Source organism: Rattus rattus, chromosome 7, assembly GCF_011064425.1.
Source record: "Rattus rattus isolate New Zealand chromosome 7, Rrattus_CSIRO_v1, whole genome shotgun sequence".
NCBI classification, from domain to species: Eukaryota; Metazoa; Chordata; class Mammalia; order Rodentia; family Muridae; genus Rattus; species Rattus rattus.
The window spans coordinates 91,471,591-91,494,171 of NC_046160.1; the positions used below are offsets into that span (position 1 = coordinate 91,471,591).

A 22,581-nucleotide genomic window follows, 5' to 3' on the forward strand; every position below is an offset into this window, starting at 1 on the left:
TTTAAAAATCAATTTTAGAAATTCAAATGGTCCCTGAGCTATTCTTTCTCATTTCCCCTTCTAGAACTAAAATGCATATATTATTACATTTCTTTTTACACTGTTACATGCTGTTACACATTTTTGCTAATCTAATTACTCTCCGCTGTCTTATTTTGTATATTTTCTACTGAATTTACTTTCTGCTTGCCTTCCCCGTTTCCTGGCTTTATAAAAAGTATATATATATTTTTTTTGTGCACACATGCATGTGTATGCATGTGGGCATGGATATGCCAGTGCTTTTATGTTATTCTCTCTTCTCACTGAGCTTAGGTCATTGGACTTGGTAATAGATACCTGTATTCTAGGAACCATGTTTGTAGAAGTTTTGAGTGTTGATTATTAGTCTCTTGACACAACTAGATTTGACAATAAGTTTAACATAGAAATGAACAGACTTCGTTTTTTGAGAAGGAGAAAGCTTAAATTAATTTAGATGTAAAATATAATAATTTTACAAAAGCCATATAAATATTTTATAATGCTAAGTCTACCAGTACATAGACACAGTAAATTGTTTATAATTCTTTTCAGAGTAGAGCCACAGCTGATATTAATTTTATGGAGCTGTTCTCAAGGTCTTTTTGTTATATTTCATCTCCTGGGTGCTGAGTTACAGTAGAAGTGATGTAAGAACTGATGTGAGGTTCTCTTTTTATCCCTAGTATCTTTGTTTTCTTAAAACTTGCTATAGTAGAAATGGAAGACAAAACACTACATCACAGGAAAATGCTCCAATACTCCTCCAGCACCCATCGTCCTTTGTATGGATCTAGCAGGTCAGATCATATACTGTGAGCTTTCTTTCTGTATCAGACTCCCTGACTCCCTATTTATCAATAAACAAACTTACCAGAGGTGAAAAAACATTGCAGAAATGATAAAGGAGTAATTATATTAAGACATAATGAGCCTTAATGTGTGTACCTGACAGCAGTGTCTGATACATTAGGCAAATAGAAGTAGATAAGGTTGTTATGATAGCTAAACGCTTCACTGCCCCTCTTAGAGCAATAGATCAAGCAGTCAAAATTAGTCAAACAGATAAAGCCATATGTGACATAGGAGGACTGCCACCGAACCTGACCTAGTTTACACTAAAGAGTATTGTATTTCACAATAGCAAATACACTTTGCTGTGACTACACTCTTTCTCTGATGTGTAGTTTCTGTCATTTGCGTTTGAGTATACTTTTAAGGCTCCTTTAGACCGTCTTGCTATAATGAATAGGGAAGTCTATATTTGGAGTTGTACATTGGATAGTGTGAGCTCCAGAAGTTTCCACTTATTTATAGAATCAGCTGGAATTCTCTTGTGCAGAGAAAATTTCTTTTCCTCTTCATTTCTGCATGCTGTTCACTCTTACCCCAACAAAGGTGATTTGAATAGAAGTCAGCTAGGTGGATGACTGTGTTCAAGGCTACACACTTATTAGGAGGAAAGAAGTTTATTTAAAAACCATTTATAAGCATAAATGTTGTCTGATGTGTGCTCTTTTTCTTTCATTTGTCCATGTGACTGTTACGTGTGATTGTTCAAGAGCAGCTTTATAAAACTTTAAATTTCAGGGAGTATTTTGAACTTGCCTTTAGTTTTATTTATTTGATATTGTGTTGTTTTACATATAATCTCTACCCACCCATCCATCCATCCATCCATCCATCCATCCATCCATCCAGGTAGCTATTTAGTTTTAATATATGGTTTTTTAATTTAATAAATTTGAGTGTAGAAAATCCAGGTTTTGAATAGCTTGTCTGTTTGTTTATGAAGTGACAAATGGATTATTGGTATTGACTTGGATGCATGTATTTTGATGAATGCTTGATAATTTAGTTCAAAATATAGATAAAAATGCAAGTAGAATTCCCAAAACTAAGTATAGCTTTCATGGGAGTAATTAGTTTTGGTTTCCTTCTCCCTAGAGATCCTTGTAGTAACTGTCTTGCTAAAGATAGGTTCCCCCTCCTCCACTCTGCCCCCAATCTTACTTGGTTTTAAAAGCAGTTGGCAAACTGGCCAAAAGGACAAATCCAGGCCCTCTATTTATCTTTGTTTCTGATGACTTCCAAGCTAAGAATGCTTTTGTTTTGGTTATTTGAGTGGGGGACTGTGTGTGTGTGTGTGTGTGTGTGTGTGTGTGTGTGTGTGTGTGTGTGTGTGTGTGTGTGTATGTGTGTGTAACAAATTCAAAGAATAATATTAGGTTATGTAGCAATGATCTGGACATTTATAGAAAAATTTGCTATCTTGAAGCTTGTGTGAATCAGATGTTCTCATTATTAGCTCTTGTCTCTTTCAGTGTTTGAATTATTATGCACGTTACATCTGGGTAAGGACAGGCTCTGAAATGAAAATCCAGTTGCCGATTCTCCTCTCAGGTCCTTGCTGACTTTGCTTTCTAAGTCTTAATGGACTTGCTCCAGATCTCAAATTTCTTTTCCTTTTAAATTTATTCAAACATTTGTGTTTTCTCTCCCAGTCTCCTTTAGATGGCTCTTGTGTTTGGAGCTGAAACGGTGTTTAGGGAAAGGAGATGTGGTAGGTTTACAAAGAAACCATCCGATATATAGCTTTAGAGCTAGTGGATCTAGGTAGATTCATTTTATAGCTACAGAAGCAGATATAGATATAGAAACAGACACAGATATAGAAACAGAAGCATATAGGCTTTTTTCCCTCGTAACTTGGCTCTTTGAACTGAACTCTATGACTCTAACCCTTTTCTAGTTGATGCGTTTACAGATGCGAATGGCATTTTTCACCTTAGCTTTATTCAGACTTGATTTCAGTTATTGTCACTACCTAGGAAGGCCCCTAGTGAAAGGCACCAGTTTTGGAGAAAGATGTCATATGAGTAAAATGTTAAAATCTTAAATTGCTAAGTTAAAAAAACAAAACAAAACAAAATACAACAATGCAGTGTCTGACTTTCTCTTCTGTATGCAAATGTCACTTAGACAAAGTGCATTCATGTTAAATTTAAAATGTGTGAAGATTTAGCTTAGGGGCTTAATTAAACATTAAAAAATGTTTAAAATTTAATGTATGTGAGTGTTTTCCTTGCATGTATGGTTTATATACTTGGTTGCCTGGTGCTCTCAAAGGTCAGAGGAAGGCGTTTGATCTTTGGAGTTACAGATATTTAAGGGAGAGAAACTATACCTGGGTCCTCAAGAGCCAGTTAAGAGTTTTTCTTAACTGCTGAGCCATCTCTCTCCAGCCCCCAAATGGTGTTCTTTTGTCTTCTTTCTTTTCTGAGCTGGGTCTCACTATGTACCCCTGGCTGGCCAGTAACTCATGATGTAGACCCAGAGGTTTCATTCCAGGCAATTGGGCCATTGCTTTTGTGCCTCTGGTGAGGGAGAACATCATGATGGAAACACATAGCAGAGGTGACTGCTCAGGCCATAGGGACAGGGAAGTTAAATATATATATAGAGAGGGGGAGAGTTCCTATAGTTCCTTATTCCTCTGATGTTCCCACAGTCCCCCAGTGGTACCACAGAATGACAGCTCCATGTTTAGCGCATGCTCTTTTTGCAGGGGAGAGGGCATTTATCCAAACCATAGCAGGCTTCAGAGAGTAATTTAAATTTGCCTAAGGATGCAGTATGCCTTTGGAACATGTGCTTTGGTATGCTGTTCCTAATGTGGCTGCAGTATTTCTAGGTAGTTCACAAATGTTGAATGAATTTTTCCAATGAAATAGTATTTAGTCTATTTACCTAATAACAGACTATTTAGAATAGAAGTAAAGCTGACTCAAATAACTGGATCTGGTATGTACGCTTTTGATTGCAGTTGTTATTTTGAAGTGTTTATTCCCGGTATTTAGCCACTTCTAGAACATATACTTAGAACATGTGTACTAGTGCACAGAAACATCATATATACTATAGACTAAAAGCATTTAAAAGTATATTCTGTAGTAGCATAGTTGTGAGGAAACCTTGTTTAATTTATTATTGATAATCATCTGAGGAAAGCTATATTTGTTACTCCTTTTACTTTTGTTTCCCAACACATTTGGATACACAGAACTACCGCTTTGAGATGTTATACATTTGCCTGGCCTTTTTCTTATAAATCAGGATTTATAGAAATTGTAACATAGGATCATGCTTCTTTAAAAGCTCACTTATCCCAAGTGCAGAGTAACCATCTGGAAGCTGGTCATAGTATCTACAGTCTGTTATGAAGTCTTAAATTAGAAGAGCAATTAGCGGCTGCTTTATGCACCAGCCACATTTCCTATACCAAACATGGGTTTATTAATCCTCAGAGATACAGTAGACTTGATTTAAGTGTTTTATTTTTAAAATTTCTTATATTTAGTCAACCAATTTAAAATGTGTCTTGTATTTGTGTATTTATAAATGTGCATACATTGGCATTCCTATCTCCTCCTCTGTGCTCTTTTCCATCTACTGAAGGTCTGCCATGTGTTCAAGGACCATGTCAAATAAACTTCTCAAAGCCTTTCCCAGTCTTCTTGCATGAAGTTACTTTCCTATGATCTCTGTTAGGACTTGTTTTAGAGCCTCTAGGATGTCAAGGTACTGGACATGTATTAGATCTTATATAGGCTTGTTTGTCTTCTGTTCTAATTTCTTGGAAGCAATGTGTCACAAAAATTAAGTTGTAAAATATTTTAAAACTTTTTATTGAAAAAAGTATTATTGCTTCTATGATGCCTGCGTGTGGGGTGCACATGCCACAGCCCTCATTTGGAAGTCAAGGACAGCTTTGTGAGCCATTACCCTCCTACCTTTAGTGGGTTCCAGAGATTAAGCTCTAGTAGTCAGGATTGGTGACAAGGTCTTTGACCCACTGAGCTACCTTGCTGTCCCTGTCATTTTTTAAAGGAATATAATTATACTACTAACACAAATTTCAAGAGAAATCAAAGACCAGTGCCCCCTTCTCTTCCTTTCCTCTCCCCTTGACTGATTTTTGTTGGGGCCATTTATTTATTTAGCCAAATGTAAAACTCTCTTTTTTTTTAAAAAAAAAAATTATTAGATATATTTCTTTACTTACATTTCAAATGTTATTCCCCTTTCCGGTTTCCTGTCCATAAGACCCCATTCCCTAGCCTCCCCCTTCCCATACGGGTAGTCCCCCTATAAAATGCCCCTTATTGCCCCCCCATGTTCCCTTGCACTGGGGGTCCAACCTTGGTAGGACCAAGGGCTTCCCCTTCCCCTGGTGCCCCAACAAGGCTATGCTCTGCTACATATGCAGTTGGAGCCCTGGGTCAGTCCATGTATAGTCTTTCAGTAGTGGTTTAGTCCCTGGAAGCTCTGGTAGTTGGCATTGTTGTTTTTATTGGGTTGCAAGCTCCTTCAACTCTTTCAATACTTCCTCTAATTCCCCCCAAGGGGGTCCTATTCTTAGTTTAGTATTTGTTGCTAGCATTGACGTCTGTATTGGACATGCTCTGGATGTGTCTCTCAGGAGAGATCTATATCCGGTCCCTTTCCGCATGCATTTTCTAGCTTCATCAGTCTTATCTAGTTTTGGTGGCTGTATATATATGGGCCATATGTGGGTCAGGCTCTGAATAGCCATTCCTTGAGTCACTGCTGTAAACTTTGCTTCCATATCCTCTCCTATGGATATTTTTCCCCCTTTTAAGAAGGAGTGGGAGCACCCACATTTTGGTCATCCTTCTTCTTAAGCTTCCTGTGGTCTGTGAATTGCATCTTGGGTAATTAGAGCTTATTGGCTAATAACCATTTATCAATGAGTGCATACCAAGTGTGTTTTCCTGTGATTGAGTAACCTCACTCAGGATGATATTATCTAGTTCATTCCATTTGCCTATGAATTTCATGAAGTCATTGTTTTTGATAGCTGAGTAGTACTACTCCATTGTGTAGATGTACATTTTTTTAATCCACTTCTCTGTTGAAGGGCACATCTGGGTTCTTTCCAGCTTCTGGCTATTATAAATAAGGCTGCTATGAACATAGTAGAGCATGTGTCTTTGTTATATGTTGGGGCATCTTTTGGGTATATGCCCAAGAGAGGTATAGCTGGATCCTCAGGCAGTTCAATGTCCAATTTTCTGAGGAACCTCCAGACTGATTTCCAGAATGGTTGTACCAGTCTGCAATCCCACCAGCAATGTTGGAGTGTTCCTCTTTCTTCACATCCTTGCCAGCATTTGCTGTCACCTGAGTTTTTTTATCTTAGCCATTCTGACTGGTGTGAGGTGAAATCTCAGGGTTGTTTTGATTTGCATTTCCCTTATGACTAAAGATGTTGAACATTTCTTTAGGTGCTTTTTGGCCATTCGATAATCCTCAGCTGAGAATGTTTTGTTTAGCTCTGTACCCCATTTTTAATAGAGTTATTTGGCTTTCTGGAGTCTAACTTCTTGAGTTCTTTGTATATATTGGATATTAGCCTTCTATCAGATGTAGGATTGGTAAAGATCTTTTCCCAATCTGTTGGTTGCCATTTTGTCCTAATGACAGTGTCTTTTGCTTTATAAAAGCTTTGCAGTTTTATGAGGTCCCATTTATCGATTCTTGATCTTAGAGCATGAGCCATTGGTGTTTTGTTCAGGAAAATTTCCCCAGTGCCCATGTGTTTGAGACTCTTCCCCACTTTTTTTCTATTAGTTTGAGTGTATCTGTTTGGTGTGGAGGTCCTTGATCCACTTGGACTTAAGCTTTGTACATAGTGACAAGAATGGATCGGTTTGCATTCTTCTACATGCTGACCTCCACTTGAACCAGTACCATTTGTTGAAAATGCTATCTTTCTTCCATTGGATGGTTTTAGCTCCTTTGTTAAAGATTAAGTGACCATAGGTGTGTGGGTTCATTTCTGGGTCTTCAATTCTGTTCCACTGATATATCTGCCTGTCTCTGTACCAATACCATACAGTTTTTATGACTATTGCTCTGTAATACTGCTTGAAGTCAGGTAAAACTCTTTAAAAGGAAAATTTGTAACACTGTTTAGTTTTACAAATACCTTGACATTTTTTGTTAAACTTTTAGAAAAAAAGTTATGTGTGCTTTTTTACATCAAAGCATAAAACATTGGGAAGAATTATGGTAATTATAGGAGGGTAACTAGGCAGGTAGTAAGTCTTGTGTTTCTTCTTCCACTGAATCCCATCCTCCTCTCTCCAAGTGCCAATATTTAGGAAAGAAGTAGGACAGGAAACTTACTGTTTTCCAACCTTAATTATTAAGATTATCATGGATTCTTAAACTTTTAAAATCATAGTTTGTTCTTCCAGCCGATGGATGTTTTTGAAACATTTAAAAAGAGAAACTAGATATTTTATAGGTTATGTTCAAATAAAGGAAAAGTTGAAGCAAATTGCTTTATTTTCTCGATCAGATTTTTTTTTTTTTCTATAAGGACAAAAGAATGGTGCTAGGGTGGCTTAGAAATAGATTTATGTTGTCATGGAAGCTGCTGAAACAATTCTCAGTGTCTGTCAACAATAGTTTTACCATTATCTAGGAACTCCTTAGCTTCTAGATTTTTAGTGTGCCACTCTAGATCTACTAAATTACAAATGTGTGTGTATATATATATATATATATATATATATAACATGTGGGTACACACACACACACACACACACACACACACACACACAATGTATCTTGATCATATCCACCTCATACTCCTGATGTATCACCCTTCTCATCTTTGTTTTGTTTTTAAAACTCATTGCGTCTAATTAGTACTGCATGCACATGGATATGGGGCCATCCATGGACAACCTACAAATGATCACACCTCCTGAAGAAAAGAAATTCCCTAACTTCTTGAGGCTTCCAATAGCTTCTTAGCTGGGGGTGGTGCCTTATTAGCACACCACCTCTATTCTGTACATGCTACAATGTTGAGTCATTTGATCTTGTGCTGGTAACCATAGTACAGTGTGTTCATGAGTGCAATAGCTAGCTCATGTCACAGAAGACATTCACAGCATCCTTAATTTCAGCCTTTAGGTTGAGTAGCCTTCAGTTCTCCAAAACCAGTATGTTTTATGCCTCTGTATCCTTGTATATTTTCCTGTTATACTGATTTAACCCGGTACTCAACTTTTCTAAAGCATTCTCAGAACATGCGTATATGTGTGTGTATATTTACATATGTATAGGTGCAAAGGGAGACCTGAGGTTGATAATGAGAATCTCCTTGATTTATCCCATCTTATTCTTTAAAGCAGAGTCTCTCAGTTGAACCAGAACTCAGGGTTACAACTAGTGTAGGTAACCAGCTTGCTCTAGGAATCTTCTGTCTCTCTGCCTTTTGATTTCTGGAACTGTATGTGGGCCATCCTGTTTACCTAGCATTTATGTGGGCAAATAGAATCTGAACTCCCAGCCTTATATTTATACAGCAAACACTACCTACTGAGCAATCTCCCTAACCCCCTCTTGAAGTATTTCTCATGAATGTTACTGATTCTTTAACACTCCAACTTTCTATGAGAATTCTTTCTTGGTTCTTTCCATCCCCATAAGGTACCATCTCCACGTGTTCTCTCAACATGTATCATTTATTCTTGCCATTATACACACTTATAACAGTGTATTAATTTTACTTTTGCATTTGTCTGTTGAACTTAGTCTTAAGTCAGTGTGCTGAAGGAGCAAACACCATCTTACTCTTTGTATTGTAATGTTCAGAACCTGATATCTTTAATAAAATCTATGGAATGATGAAACTTGAATTTTATTCATCCTTCAGTTTATTTGTGGATTCTGTTTCTGATTATAAATTATTCACACATTTCTAACTGATGACTGTCATGTTAGACAGCTTCTCGCTGTCTTTTGTCTTAGTTCTTACACAGTACTCAGCTCAATAGTTCGATTATTGTACGAATAAGTTGGAGTTTAGGACTGTATTTTGCATTGGTCTTAGTAAGCATCTGTACCTCTAGATTAGTCACTGTATTATTAAAGTTTAACATCCCCAGGTTCTATACTTTTGTTTCTTTTGAATTTAAGGATTTGTTTGTCTGTCTTTCCTCCCTAGTCAAAGTACACTCAAGGCTTTCAGAGAGTATTTTTCAATGTGAAGGAAAAGGATATATTTGCTTTGAGATATTAAGGAATAAGCAGCAAATGGTGATTTTGTTAGTAAGATGGCAAATTGAAAGGAGATTTTTTTTGAATTTATGAAAATGATATGCCATTGTTAAGAATTATAAAATGCTTTTCAAATGATCCTGTACCACTAAAGTGATAAGACTACTGAACAAGGGGACTCATTTCATTAGCTTGTATAATTGTTTCTGATTATATGGGCAGTGACTCTAAGGGAAATTTGTAGAAAGAAATGTGACTGAAATAAAGTCTAACTTCAAGGCAGGCTTTCTATAGAAGAACTATCATTTTACACAGTTTTAAAGAGAGCTGAAGGCCAGTGTAAAGAAAAAAAATCAAAGTTTTAAGTGTAATCAGTAGGAAAATATACTGGTTCATTAGCCTGTCTTTACATTTAAAGTTTGGAGAAATTGTTAATAGATTATTAGGCAAAGATCTGTTAGGGTTTTTATTTGTGTATCTAAAGGATGAGACCAGTGGGAAAATCCCTTCTTTCTCTCCTACTCCAAAGTTTACCAAACTATGAGGAGTGCTAAAAATGTGCGTTATCCCTCAACTACATTGCGACAACACACAAGGAAACAACTTTTTGGTAACAGACAACTTTTCAGTGAAATTGCTCACCTTACAAGGGGTTTTGTGTAACTTAGTGTTGGCAAACTTGCCTGATAGTGGTGGGTGAAGGGGGATTAATCTACTTGAGGTTAAGTAGTGTGGCAACAGAAGGAGAAGCTGAAGAGAATCTTTCTTGGTCTTGACTTTGAGGTAGTACAACTTGCTGCTAGAATGCTGTATGAAGAAGACGTCTTTCATATCTTATCTGAGAAGTGGTGTGCTGTCTGTCTCCTAAAGTGTTCTGCATAAAAACTTAGAGAAATTTGTGCTTTAAAGCAGGTTTGCGTGTGCTGGTGTATTTTATATAATCCAGCAGCCTCACATTTTGCAAATAAGATTCGTGGTTCAGGCAAAGAACAGAGTATTTTAACAATTCTTTGTGTGAGCTGGTTGTAACTACGAAGGTATAAACGGTACCACATAACAGCTTTTAAAACTAAGAATAAGCAAAAGGACGCTTCTAGATCTCACAGGCCACCTCTTTGGGGCATTTCCACTTGCTTGTTAGCTAAGGGTTTAATTACCAAGGCTTTCCTGTAATGTTTTGTTTGTTTTTGTGCTGAGAGGGGGGAGGAAGGGAAGGAAGGAGAGGGGGGAGGGGGAGAGGGGGAGAGGGAGAGGAGGAGGGAGATGGAGAGGGAGAGGGAGTGTTGCCCAGCTTCATTTTTTTTTTTTTTAAATCATACCAGAACCCCTCCTGGTACCAACCCAATAGGGTTTTTTTTTTTTTTTTCTTTTCTTTATTAACTTGAGTATTTCTTATTTACATTTCGATTTTTATTCCCTTTCCCGGTTTCCGGGCCAACATCCCCCTAACCCCTCCCCCTCCCCTTCTCTATGGGTGTTCCCCTCCCCATCCTCCCCCCATTACTTCCCTCCCCCCAACAATCACGTTCACTGGGGTTCAGTCTTGGCAGGACCAAGGGCTTCCCCTTCCACTGGTGCTCTTACTAGGCTATTCATTGCTACCTATGCGGTTGGAGCCAGGGGTCAGTCCATGTATAGTCTTTGAATTGTGGCTTAGTCCCTGGAAGCTTGGTTGGTTGGCATTGTTGTTCATGTGGGGTCTCGAGCCCCTTCAAGCTCTTCCAGTCCTTTCTCTGCTTCCTTTAACTGGGGTCCCGTTCTCAGTTCAGTGGTTTGCCCAGCTTCATTTTTTTTTTCCAGAATGAGTGGGAATGTTTATTAGGAAGAGGGATTTCAGTTAGACCCTCATATCCCACATAAAATCCAGACTGTCTTTTCCAAAGGAGGGCAGGCAGAGGACCTGGATCCCAGGGGACAGACAGCATCAGCAGGACAAGGAGAGTGTGAGTTTGAGGTGGATAAGACCACTGCTTACCACCCCTTCAGGAAAATTTAGTGGCTAAAACACAGCTACTTCACCCTCTAATCCCAAAGCTACAGCCTAATGGAAGACTGTCTTCTTCTCTGAAGAGACACCTGGGTCATGGCTGTGGTAGGAGGAAGGAGGCCTCATCTCTTGCTATCTCTTGCTGCTCCTGCGGGTTTCTTTGCCGTTGCTGACAGGGCTGCTGGAGGGCCAGAAGGCGTGTGGTTGGGCTGGCTTTGAGTGATTTGGGTGCCCAGATTCATTTTTAAAACAAGCGGAAATCTCTGTGGATATCTATCAGTATTTCTCTGTGTGTCTGTGTGTCTGTGTGTCTGCCTGCCTGCCTACTTATCAGGGCTTTTACTTTAGCTGTGACCTGTAGCTGCTCCTTTGCTGGAAAGTAGTTCAGGAAAATGTGACTGTTTGGCTATGAAATAAATCACTTCTGGATTAAAGAATGGCCCACAATTTACTTTTCTCTTATTTAATAAGCAATGGCACCTTTAAGGGACTTTTGTTTTCTGGGAGAATAAATATATGACTTGTGAAGTTTTCTTTCATTATTAAGGGCTTTTTGAAATTTCAACTTTGGTTGGAAAAGGAAAAAATGAGACTCCAGCAAAGGCTGTAGTAGTGGGCTTGTTTTTGAGGACTGCCATTCTTCCCTGTAAATAGCTTTTGTCTGATACTTATACAGAAACTCATTTCATTTTGGGATATGATAATTTATATTCTACCACAAGCTTTGAGACGTATTCAGCCACGATTTTACTTAAAATAACTCCTATGGGGGAACATTTAGGAGATCTCTGGGTTAGATAGAAGATTAATAGCCCTGTTGGTATGACTTGGTGAAAGAAGACAGAATAGTACATGATAATCTCTATTCGCGCTGACAGCAGTAACTGTGAGACACTATTATAGGGGAGCAGGCAGGAATGGTCCATACGCCAGTGCCAGCTATACTATGTTTCCATAGACTAATGGAAAGTGTTGGGCATGTGGTCCTATTACTGTGCTTCAGGACTAGTTAGCCAGATGACTGAGGGCTAGACACTCAGTTCTTGGTGGGGAGACTCGGGAATGAAGACCCCGAATCATAAGATTCAGGCCCAGAGTGCAGAGCTGTGGCTGTGGTCAAAGGGAAATACTAGATAGTAAGCTTGAAATTTTAAGCATCTCTTAAAGTTTTTAATTGAGTAGAGAAGGAAACTCTAAAGTCTCTATTTTCTCTTTGTTTCTCAGAACTAATATAAAAACTATGGTGTGGGTTTGCCTGATATCTCATGAAGTTACTAAATCTTATTGTTTAAAGAATCATAATAGAAGCCAAATGCATAAGTAGTCAATTTCAAAAATACCAACTATGCAATTTCTAATACCTTAAGAGATTCACTTTTGTTTAAAATAATTTAAAGTTCTAGTCTGAGTTTTCCAAGCAAAACCCTATCTAAAAAATTACTGTTGTATGTGGATTTTTTTGTTACAAACTAGTAGTAATTCTGACTATTTCATGGAAGGAAGCTGTCATTATATGTCATTATATCTCCAAAAAGTTTTCTGATAGTCCATGAAGACACTCCACAGGAGGCTATATATTTTACACAAGAAGACAATAAAAACGTTAGTAACGTTTCTTGAGCTACTTTTGCAGCACATGTAGTTCACAAAATCAATCTTCTGTTGTGCAGTTGCTGTTTTCATAGTATTATAGGCAAGAAAACAGGGCTAATACTTTACCCAGTAGTACATAGCTAATAACGGTTAAATTCTTCTCAGGGCTCTCTTTCTTTATGACATGAACTTTTTTTAAAAAATTATTTTCTTGGATATTTTATGTATTTACATTCCAAATGTTATTCCATACTCCCTACCGTCTACCCCCTACCCACTACCCCTGCTTCCATGAGGATGCTATCACTCCGACCCACCCTCTCCAACCTCAATGCTCTGGCATTTCCCTACATTGGGGAAATGAGTCTTCACAGGACCAAGGCCTTTTTCTCCAATTTATGCTGGATAATGCCATTGTCTGCTACATATGCAGCTGGAGCCCTGGGTCCCTCCATGTGTACCCATTAGTTGGTGGTCTAATCCCTAGGAGCTCTGGGGAGTCTGGTTGGTTGATATTGTTATTCTTCCTATGAGGTTGCAATCCCCTTCAGCTCCTTCAGTCTTTTCTCTGATTCCTCTATTGGGGGTCCCCTTGGTCAGTCCAATGGTTAGCTGCAACCATCCTCATCTGTATCAGTAGGGCTCCGGCAGAGACTCTTGGGGGACACCCACATCAGGCTCCTGTCAGCAAGCACTTTTTGGCATCAGCAATAGTGACTGGGTTTGGTGGCTGCATATGGGATGGATCCCCAGGTGGGGAAGTCTCTGGATGACCTTTTCTTTAGTCCCTGCTCCACTCTTTGTCCTTGTATTTCCTCCCATGAGTATTTTATTCCCCCTTCTAACAAGGAATGAAATATCCACATTTTGGTCTTTCTTCTTCTTGAGCGTCAAATGATCTGTGGATTTTTCTTAGGTATTTCAAGCTTTTGGGCTAATAACCACTTATCAATGAGTGTATACCATGGGTGTTCTTTTGTGACTGGGTTACCTCACTCAGGATGATACTTTCTAGTTCCGTCCATTTGCCTTAGAATTTCATATAGTTTCATTGTTTTTAATAGCTGAGTAGTATTCCATTGTGTAAATGTACCACATTTTCTGTATCCATTCCTCTGTTGAAGGACATCTGTGTTTTTTCCAGCTTCTGGCTGTTATAAATAAGGCTACTATGAACATAGTGGGGCATGTGTCCTTCTTATATGTTGGAACATCTCTTGGTTGTATGCCCAGGAGTGGTATACGCCCACAAGGGTCCTTGTGTAATACTATGTCCAATTTTCTGAGGAACCTCCAGACTGATTTCCAGAGTAGTTGAATCAGCTTGCAGTCCCACCAACAATGGAGGAGTGTTCCTATTTCTCCATATCTTCACCAGCATTTACTGTCACCTGAGTTTTTATCTTAGCCACTCTGACTGGTGTGAGTAGTATCTCAAGATTGTTTTGATTTGCATTTCCCTGATGACTAAGGATGTTAAACATTTCTTTAGGTGCTTCTCAGCCATTCAGTATTCCTCAGTTGAGAATTCTTTGTTTAGCTCTGTACTCCATTTTTAATAGGATTATTTGATTCTCTGGAGTCTAACTTCTTGAGTTCTTTGTATAGATTAGATATTATCCCTCTATCAGATGTAGTATTGGTAAAGACCTTTTCTCAATCTGTTGGTTGCCATTTTGTCCTAATGACAGTATCCTTTATCATGGTTGCTCTGTAATACAGCTTGAAGTCAGGGATGGTGATTCCCCGAGGAAGTTCTTCTATTGTTGAGAATAGTTTACTCTATCCTGGGTTTTTTGCTTTTCCAAATAAATTTGCAAGCTGCTCTTTCTAATTCTTCGAAGAATTGAGTTGTAATTTTGATGGGGATTTTATTGAATTTTGCTTTTGGCAAGATGGCTGTTTTTACAATATTAATCCTGCCAATCCATCTTCTGAGATCTTCTTTGATTTCTTTCTTCAGAGACTTGAAGTTCTTGATATACAGATCTTTCTCTTGCTTGGTTAGAGCCACACAATGATATTTTATATTATTTGTAACTATTGTGAAGGGTGTCATTTCCCTAATTTCTTTGTCAGCCTGTTGATCCTTTAAGTAGAGGAAGGCTACTGATTTGTTTGACTCAATTTTATATCCAGTCACTTTGCTTAAGCTGTTTATCAGCTCTAGTAGTTCTGTGGTGGGATTTTTGGGGTCACTCAAGTATATTATCATATCATCTGCAAATAGTGATATTTTGACTTCTTCCTTTCCAAGTGATATTTTGTCTCCCTTTGACCTTTTTTTGTTGTCTAATTGCTCTGGCTAGGACTTCAAGTACTATATTGAATAGGTAGGGAGAGAGTGGGCAGCCTTGTCTAGTCCCTGATTTTAGTGGGATTGCTTCAAGTTTCTCTCCATTTAGTTTAATGTTGGCTACTGGTTTGCTGTATATGGCTTTTACTGTGTTTCCTGATCTTTCCAAGTCTTTTATCATGTAGAGGATGTTAAATTTTGTCAAATGCTTTCTCAGCATCTAAAGAAATGATCATGTGTATTTTCTTCCTTGAGTTTGTTTATATAGTGGATTATGTTGATGGATTTGGGTATATCGAACCATCCCTGAATCCCTAGGATGAAACCTACTTGATCATGGTGAATGATTGCTTGACGTGTTCTTTGATTTGGTTTTAGAGATTTTAATTGAATATTTTTGCATCGATATTCGTGAGGGAAATTGGTCTGAAGTTCTCTTTCTTTGTAGGGTCTTTGTGTGGTTTAGGTATAAGAGTAATTGTGGTTTCATAAAAGGAATTTGGTAGTGCTCTGTTTGTTTCTATTTTGTGGAATAGTTTGGACAGTATTGGTATGTGGTCGTCTATGAAAGTCTGATTGAATTCTGCACTAAACCTGTCTGGTCTTGGGTTGGTCGGGAGACTTTTTAATGACTGCTTCTATTTCTTTAGGGGTTATGGGACTGTTTAGGTGGTTTATCTCATCCTGATTTAATGGTATCTCGCTAGCAAATTGTCTGTTTCCTCCAGACTTTCCAGTTTTGTTGAGTATAGGCTTTTGTAGTAGGATCTGATAATTGTTTTAATTTCCTCAGTATCTGTTGTTATATCTCTCTCCCTTTTCATTTCTGATTTTGTTAATTTGGATACTGTCTCTGTGCCCTCTGGTTGGTCTGGCCAAGGGTTTCTCTATCTTGTTGATTTTTCTCAAAGAACCAGCTCCTGGTTTTGTTGATTCTTTGTATAGTTCTTTTTCTTTCTATTTGGTTGATTTCAGCCCTTAGTTTGATTATTTCCTGCCCTCTACTCCTCTTGGGTATATTTGCTTCTTTTTGTTCTAGAGCTTTTAGATGTGCTGTCAAGCTGCTAGTGTGTGCTCTCTCAGGTTTCCCTTTGGAGGCACTCAGAGCTCTGAGCTTTGCTCTTACCACTGCTTACACTGTGTCCCATAGGTTTGGGTATGTTGTGCCTTCACTTCCATTAAATTCTAAAAAAATATTTAATTTCGTTCTTTATTTCTTTCTTGACCAAGTTGTCATTGAGTAGACCATTGTTCAGCTTCCATGTGTATGTGGGCTTTCTGTCATTATTGTTGTTATTGAAGACCAGCCTTAGTCCATGGGGACTTGGCAGGACCAAGGGTCCCAACAACGCCATTCTCTGCTACATATGTAGCTGGAGCCATAGTATTCTTTGTACTCATAGTTCATGTGTACTCTTTGGGTGGTGGTTTAGTCTCTGGGAGCTCTGGTTGGTTGCTATTGTTGTTCTTTTAGGGTTGCATAGTTTGGGGGCCTGAGTCTTCTGAATGCTTCTCTATTGAAACACCAAGGATAATTGGCTCTAGCAGAACTTCCCAATATTAACAACTAAATCAGGTGAACATTTTTATTTTTTATTTTTTATTTTTTTATTTTTTCGGAGCTGGGGACCGAACCCAGGGCCTTGCGCTTGCTAGGCAAGCGCTCTACCACTGAGCTAAATCCCCAACCCCCAGGTGAACATTTTTAATGTGGTATTTATAACTCATGTTGTCTCACTTGAATTTGTTCTTTATGTATTTTAATTCTTCTAACAAGAAAGAAGGTTAAGAAAAGTTATTTACAGTTCTGGCTGTTTCAATTACTAGCTTTAGAACCACAAACAAATTTACTTAACCTGAACCTCAGTGTTCATAACTTACAATGTATTTTACTTTTCAATATTACTGTTAATTTAGATGCAATTATAAATTATATATGCATATATATACTCTAGATGAAATAATGTATATTAAATGCTAATCAGTGCTTTGAACTGAATTGGAGTACAATACATAATAGCTATTCTTACTATATTATTTTTACTACTGAGAATAGAACAGACAAAAAAGTAGATTAAGGAGATGTTTCAAGTGTCTGCTTTGTAAGTTTAAGCAGTTTGCTGTGGTAAGTATTGAGCTAGACTAATGTTCTCTGCCCTACATTAAAAGGATTCCAGTAATTGAAATCTGTATAAATGTACACACTGGAGGTTTTATGTACATCTGTGTACATACATTTATATATTCCTTTGATTTGTGAGAAGAATATAAATGTATTTGCTTAAATCTGGACTAATTTATTTAGCTTTGGTTAATTTTGTTGTGGTGGTGGTGCTGTTGGTGGTGGTGGTGGTTGTGGTGATGTGGTGATGTGTGGGACAGTTTGTTTGATTTCAGGGCCTCATGGATACGAGGCAAACTAATTACCAGTAACCATCCCTCCAGTCTTACTCCACGCCTTGATCATTCCCTTCCTTTTTTCTTTCGTACCCTCTCCCTAGTCTCTACTTTTCTTCTGGAAAAAATAATGTTTTGTTTCCATAGTCAAATAATGAAGGCAAATTTATAAATATCTTAGTGGTTTAGAGGGAAATTTTGAAATTAGCTTTTGAACATAAAGCATGTTTTGTTGGAGGCCAGTTTCCAACCTTACAAAAAACAAGAAAGCAAAAAGATTCAGTCATCTGTGCTAAAGTAGGAGTGAAGGAAAATGGTGTTAGGATATGGCGTCTACTCCAGAGCAGACATATTGGTAATGCTCTGCAGAAGGCGAGGGAGAGGAAGCATCCCTAACTCACCAGCATCACTGTTTCGAACCTTCTTATCCCCATTCACACTCTTCATCACGACTCTCTTCCTTTCTCTTGAAGCATGCCTGAAAAATCGGTGTTCTCCAAGGAAACAACAGCTCCTTCTTTAGGACTGTGTTTCCCGATTTGGTTATGAGGATTTTGGAAAATATTCTTAAATCCTTACTCATGGTGTGAGCTTATGTCATGTAGAGGACTTAAAACTTGTGCTGTAGGAAGTCTATATTTGGAGGTGCAAGAATCATTTTGGTCTGCATGTCCAAAGATACTCTGTCTTTCAGTATTTCTGAGTCTCCTTTCAACATTTTATTCCAAATATGCTACTTCTCAGGCAGTTTATCATGTTGTCGTCATTATTCTTTAAAAGATTTGCAATGGAGTGAAAACAGCTGACAAGCAATGTAATTACACTTCTTAAGAAAGCCACTTAATACAAATATAAAGCCACTTGCTGACATCCATTGTAAGAGCTTTCTACTAATAGTTTATCTGGATGCTTAGTATATAAGTTCTGACAAGATTCAGAATCTGCGTTAAAATCCAGATTAAAGATTGCCTGTAGAGTACATGAAGAAAACAAGGTATTATTGGCAAAGGTTGTGACACAGAGAACTTCTTTAAAAAAAAATAAAAACTCTATAGATTTTTAAAGAATGGTAATTTAATAGCGGAAACAATATTGGATACTTATTTTAACCAAGTCAGCCTAGACTAGTTGTCTAAATCCCTCACAGTAACCTGTATCCTGGGCTTCCCTTCCCTCCCTTCCTTTCCTTCTCCTCCCCTTCCCCCTCTTCTTCCCTCTCTTCTCCTCTCTGCTTCCTTCTACCCTTCCCCCTCTTCTCTCCTCCCCTTTTTTCTGTCCCCCTCTTCTCATCCCCTTCCCTTTCCCCTCCCCTTCCCTTCCTCTTCCCTCTCCCATTCCCCTCCCTTTCCCCCTCCCCTCCTTTCTTCTCCCCTTCCTTCCCTTTCCTGTTTTCATTTTGTAATGAAGAGCCTAGGCTTATAAATAAATGTATGTCATTTGGAGTTTGTAGTAATGGATTACTGAGTATTCTAATTTCAATTTTACAAAAGCTGTGTTTTTATCTCAGTGATGTTTGGATGCTCAATGACAGCTTTTTATTTTTCACTGCCATCACCACCACCCTTTCTTTCTTCCTCCTAGCTATGATCATAAGCATTTGTTACTATCCTTATTCCAGGAATATTCATGAAGAAGCTGTTATGCATTAGAGAACTTGTCAGCTGCCAGGTATAGAGTAGTGCCCTGACAGGATTTGGTAAAGCCAGGAGAATAGACATTAAATAAGTGCCTGTGGAAACAAATTTAATAATCGCCAATAGGCTGCAAGATTAGGATGTTTCCATATCCATAGCTATTGAAATGTGCAGAACATTATTTAGAACTCATAAGATATCTTTCCATGCTCTTGATATTGGGGGCCATATTGGCTTTATACATTAAACTGAGAGTTTCCCTGTCTCTTGTTTAGTCTGTCCAGAGTAGGTGTTGTCAAACAAAACCCTTAGACTCCAATTCTGCCAGCCATATCTTTTTGGTAAGCCACAAGCTAGGAATAATTTTATATTTTAAATGGTTGTTATGAAAAATTGAAAGTATTTACTTTGAGGCCTATTCGGCAAAAAAAAAATTGTCCATATATTGATTTTTCTGACAAACCATTTCTCTTAGAGTCATGGATTTTTCCCTATCGCTTTTTTACAATTTCTATTTTGTTGATTTCTTCTCTGATTTTTGTTAATTCTCTATTTCTAATTAGTACTTCATTTGTCCTACTTTTTGTTCCTTAAGCTATAAGGAATAGATATAATCAACAAATTCTAGTCATTGTTTTTCTCTGTGACTGTTTTCATCCCTGTAAATCAACTATGGTTTTACTTATATTTTTTATATATGTTTTTATACTGTCTCATTAGTGAGTATTTTGTTTACATGTATGTCTGTGCATCATATATGTGCCTGGTGACCTGGGAGATTAGAAGAGGGTGTTAGATCCTCTGGACTTGGAATTGTGCACTGTTGTAAACTGCCACATGAGTGCTGGGAACCAAACCTGTGTCCTTGCAATAGTAGTAATGCTCTTAATGCTGAGCCATTGCTCCAGTCCTGATATTGACCCTTTAAAAATTTCTCTTATATGTGTGTGGTGTGTGTGTGTGTGTGTGTGTGTGTGTGTGTGTGTGTGTGTGTGTGTGTTTCAGTTATGGGACTCAAACTTGATCCTCAAAAATGCCACTGACATAGACTTCCAGCCTCAAGTGACTTTTTTATATGCTAACTATGTTTTGATTAACTGGTTTTTCTCATTTTTTCATGGGTTGTCTTACAAGGTTTTTTTTTGTTGTTGTTGTTTTGTTTTTTGGTTTTTTTCCTAATTTCCTTTCCTCCTTTTTGTGGTACTGGGGACTGAACTGAAGACCTTGTATGTGCTGCCAATATTTTACCACTTGAATAGACTCAGCCCTCCTTCCCTTCCCTTCCCTTCCCTTCCTTCCCTTCCTTCCCTTCCCTTCCCTTCCCTTCCTTCCCTTCCCTTCCTTCCCTTCCTTTTCCTTTTCCCTTTCCTTTCCCTTTCCTTTCCTTTCCCTTTCCCTTTCCTTTCCTTTCCTTTTCCTTTCCCTTTCCTTCCCTTCCCTTTCCTTTCCCTCCCCTCCCTTTTCCCCCTTCCTCCTTCCCCCTTCCCCCTTCTCCCCTTTCTCCTCCTCCTCCCCTCTTTCTTTCTTGATGCAAAGAGGTTACTCTGAGTAGACCAGGCTGTCCTTTAATTTGAAGTCCTCTTGTCTCAACCTCTCTTGTAGTGGGATTACAGACTCAGGCTGCCAGGGTCAGTTCAAGTATTCTTAAGCTTTCTCCTGGGATTTAATTACTTGAAAATAGATCTTTTGCTCTTGCCTATAAAAATAGCTGTTAGTCTCAGACTCCTTTCCCCACTGTGTATCCCAAATCCTTCTGAGCTTTATCTTTCGTGCCCTATATAAATGTGTATGACTGTCAGGCACTTCCATTGATCTTTCTGGGGAGTTTCCCTCCCAGTCTTGAGTAATTTCCTTGTTGAACGATTTCTTCCATGAGTTACTGGTTCTATGCTGATTGTCTAGTATTGCTTCTGCAGGTCTCTGAGTGTCTCTGCGCTCAGCTCCCTATTAATTCTCTCTACCGTTTGGACTCTATGTATCTTAGTTTTATACTCTAGCTCCATTTCTTCATGGAGTCCACCAGGGTCCACCAGCCTGTCCCCTTCTCTGCACTCTGGGGTGGAAATTCTCTGGAGATGTAAGTTGGAGCACATATTTTAAGAAATACATGATATATTATTTATATATGTACATACACATACAGTTTTTAGTTTTGATTAATTTCACGCAGGATAGTAATTTGGTTTCTTAAAATATTATCATGGTAAAAAGTAGAAGTCCTATGCATCTTTTATATAGTGAATGTGATAGGAGAACATTCCATTCTCAAGCCTAAATAAAAGAGACTGTTCATACTGATAGATTATAGATAGTGTTTTGGAAGAATGGTCTTTTTGCTTTCTTTTTTCTTTTTCTTTATATTATATTCACAGTTGGATTATGTAATTATATATAAAAATGTAATATAAAGCACTACTTCCATTCCGATTCATTAGAATTTGATTGGATTTTGTACTTGATGTAAATCTGCTGAAAGAGTGCATGTTATTTTTTATGTCTTAGTTTGTCCCTGGTATTGTCCAACAGTCTAGGAAGAAATGAAATAGGAGCGCCTAGAGATAATCTTTCTTTGTTTGAAAATTTTTTTTATCTCTGTTATAACCTGATAGAGAAATCACTGTCCATGGCACAATGCCTCCATAATAGATCCCAAGTGGTAAAAGGACTTTTGTTCTTTTCATTTTACATGATTTCTAAGAAACGAACCATCTAATTTTGAAAGAAGAGGATCAGCAGCTATCAGAAATTACACATCAGTACATGCCTTGTTTGTTTATATACATAGTTAATACTCATACATTTGTCTCAAGATACGTGTATGGAAGATGGTCATTTTAATGCTTCTGTTTGATGTTAATACATACAGTTTCATGCACAGACCTAAGTACTAAATACAGTTATACTATATGTAAAACAATAATTACAACACTAAACCCATTCTGAAGTGCAGTGGGGGTAATTAATAGTTAATTTGGCCTCCTCAGTTCTATATGTTTAGAAGCTGCTTTTTATTAAAAAGGAAAATCCTGTCTCACCGCATCAGTGCCAAAGGCTTGTTTCACGGTCTTGGTTTAGGTTCCACCACATGTAACTTAGAAACTAAGTTCCTACACACGCAATGATGTTAAAATAGATAAATTTTTTAAATAATTATACTTTTGAAGAAGGATTAACCCATTATTTAATATTTACAATTTTGCAAAAGAATATGTGTCTCTGTGTGTGTGTTTCCTCTGAGAGTTGAGATAAATATCAGAAAGTTGCTATCTTTAAACAACGGGCTTTTTTTTCTTTCCTGTGATGGTTGTGAAAGCTGGAAGTCAGAAATGATTTCACTGAGCTAGAACCAAGGTGTCTAGAGGCAACATTTCATAGGGAAGCTCCAGGAGAAAAATGTTTCCTCTTTCAGTTTCCAAAATAGAAGCAGCTCTCACGCCCAGATCCTTCCTGCATCTTCAAGTGAGCGCCCGTATGCCCTTCTCTGTTCTGTTCTGTCTCCCCATGTCTCTCTTTCCTGTGGATTCTCATGGTCACATTTACCACCCACCTATGTC

The 22,581-nt window shown here is 38.0% G+C and overlaps 1 protein-coding gene across 2 annotated transcripts in view; it reads left to right on the forward strand.

The window, feature by feature from the left end:
- Positions 1 to 22,581, forward strand: part of Fut8 (fucosyltransferase 8) — a 131,359-nt gene that overhangs the window by 9,017 nt on the left and 99,761 nt on the right. The window lies entirely within an intron of this gene.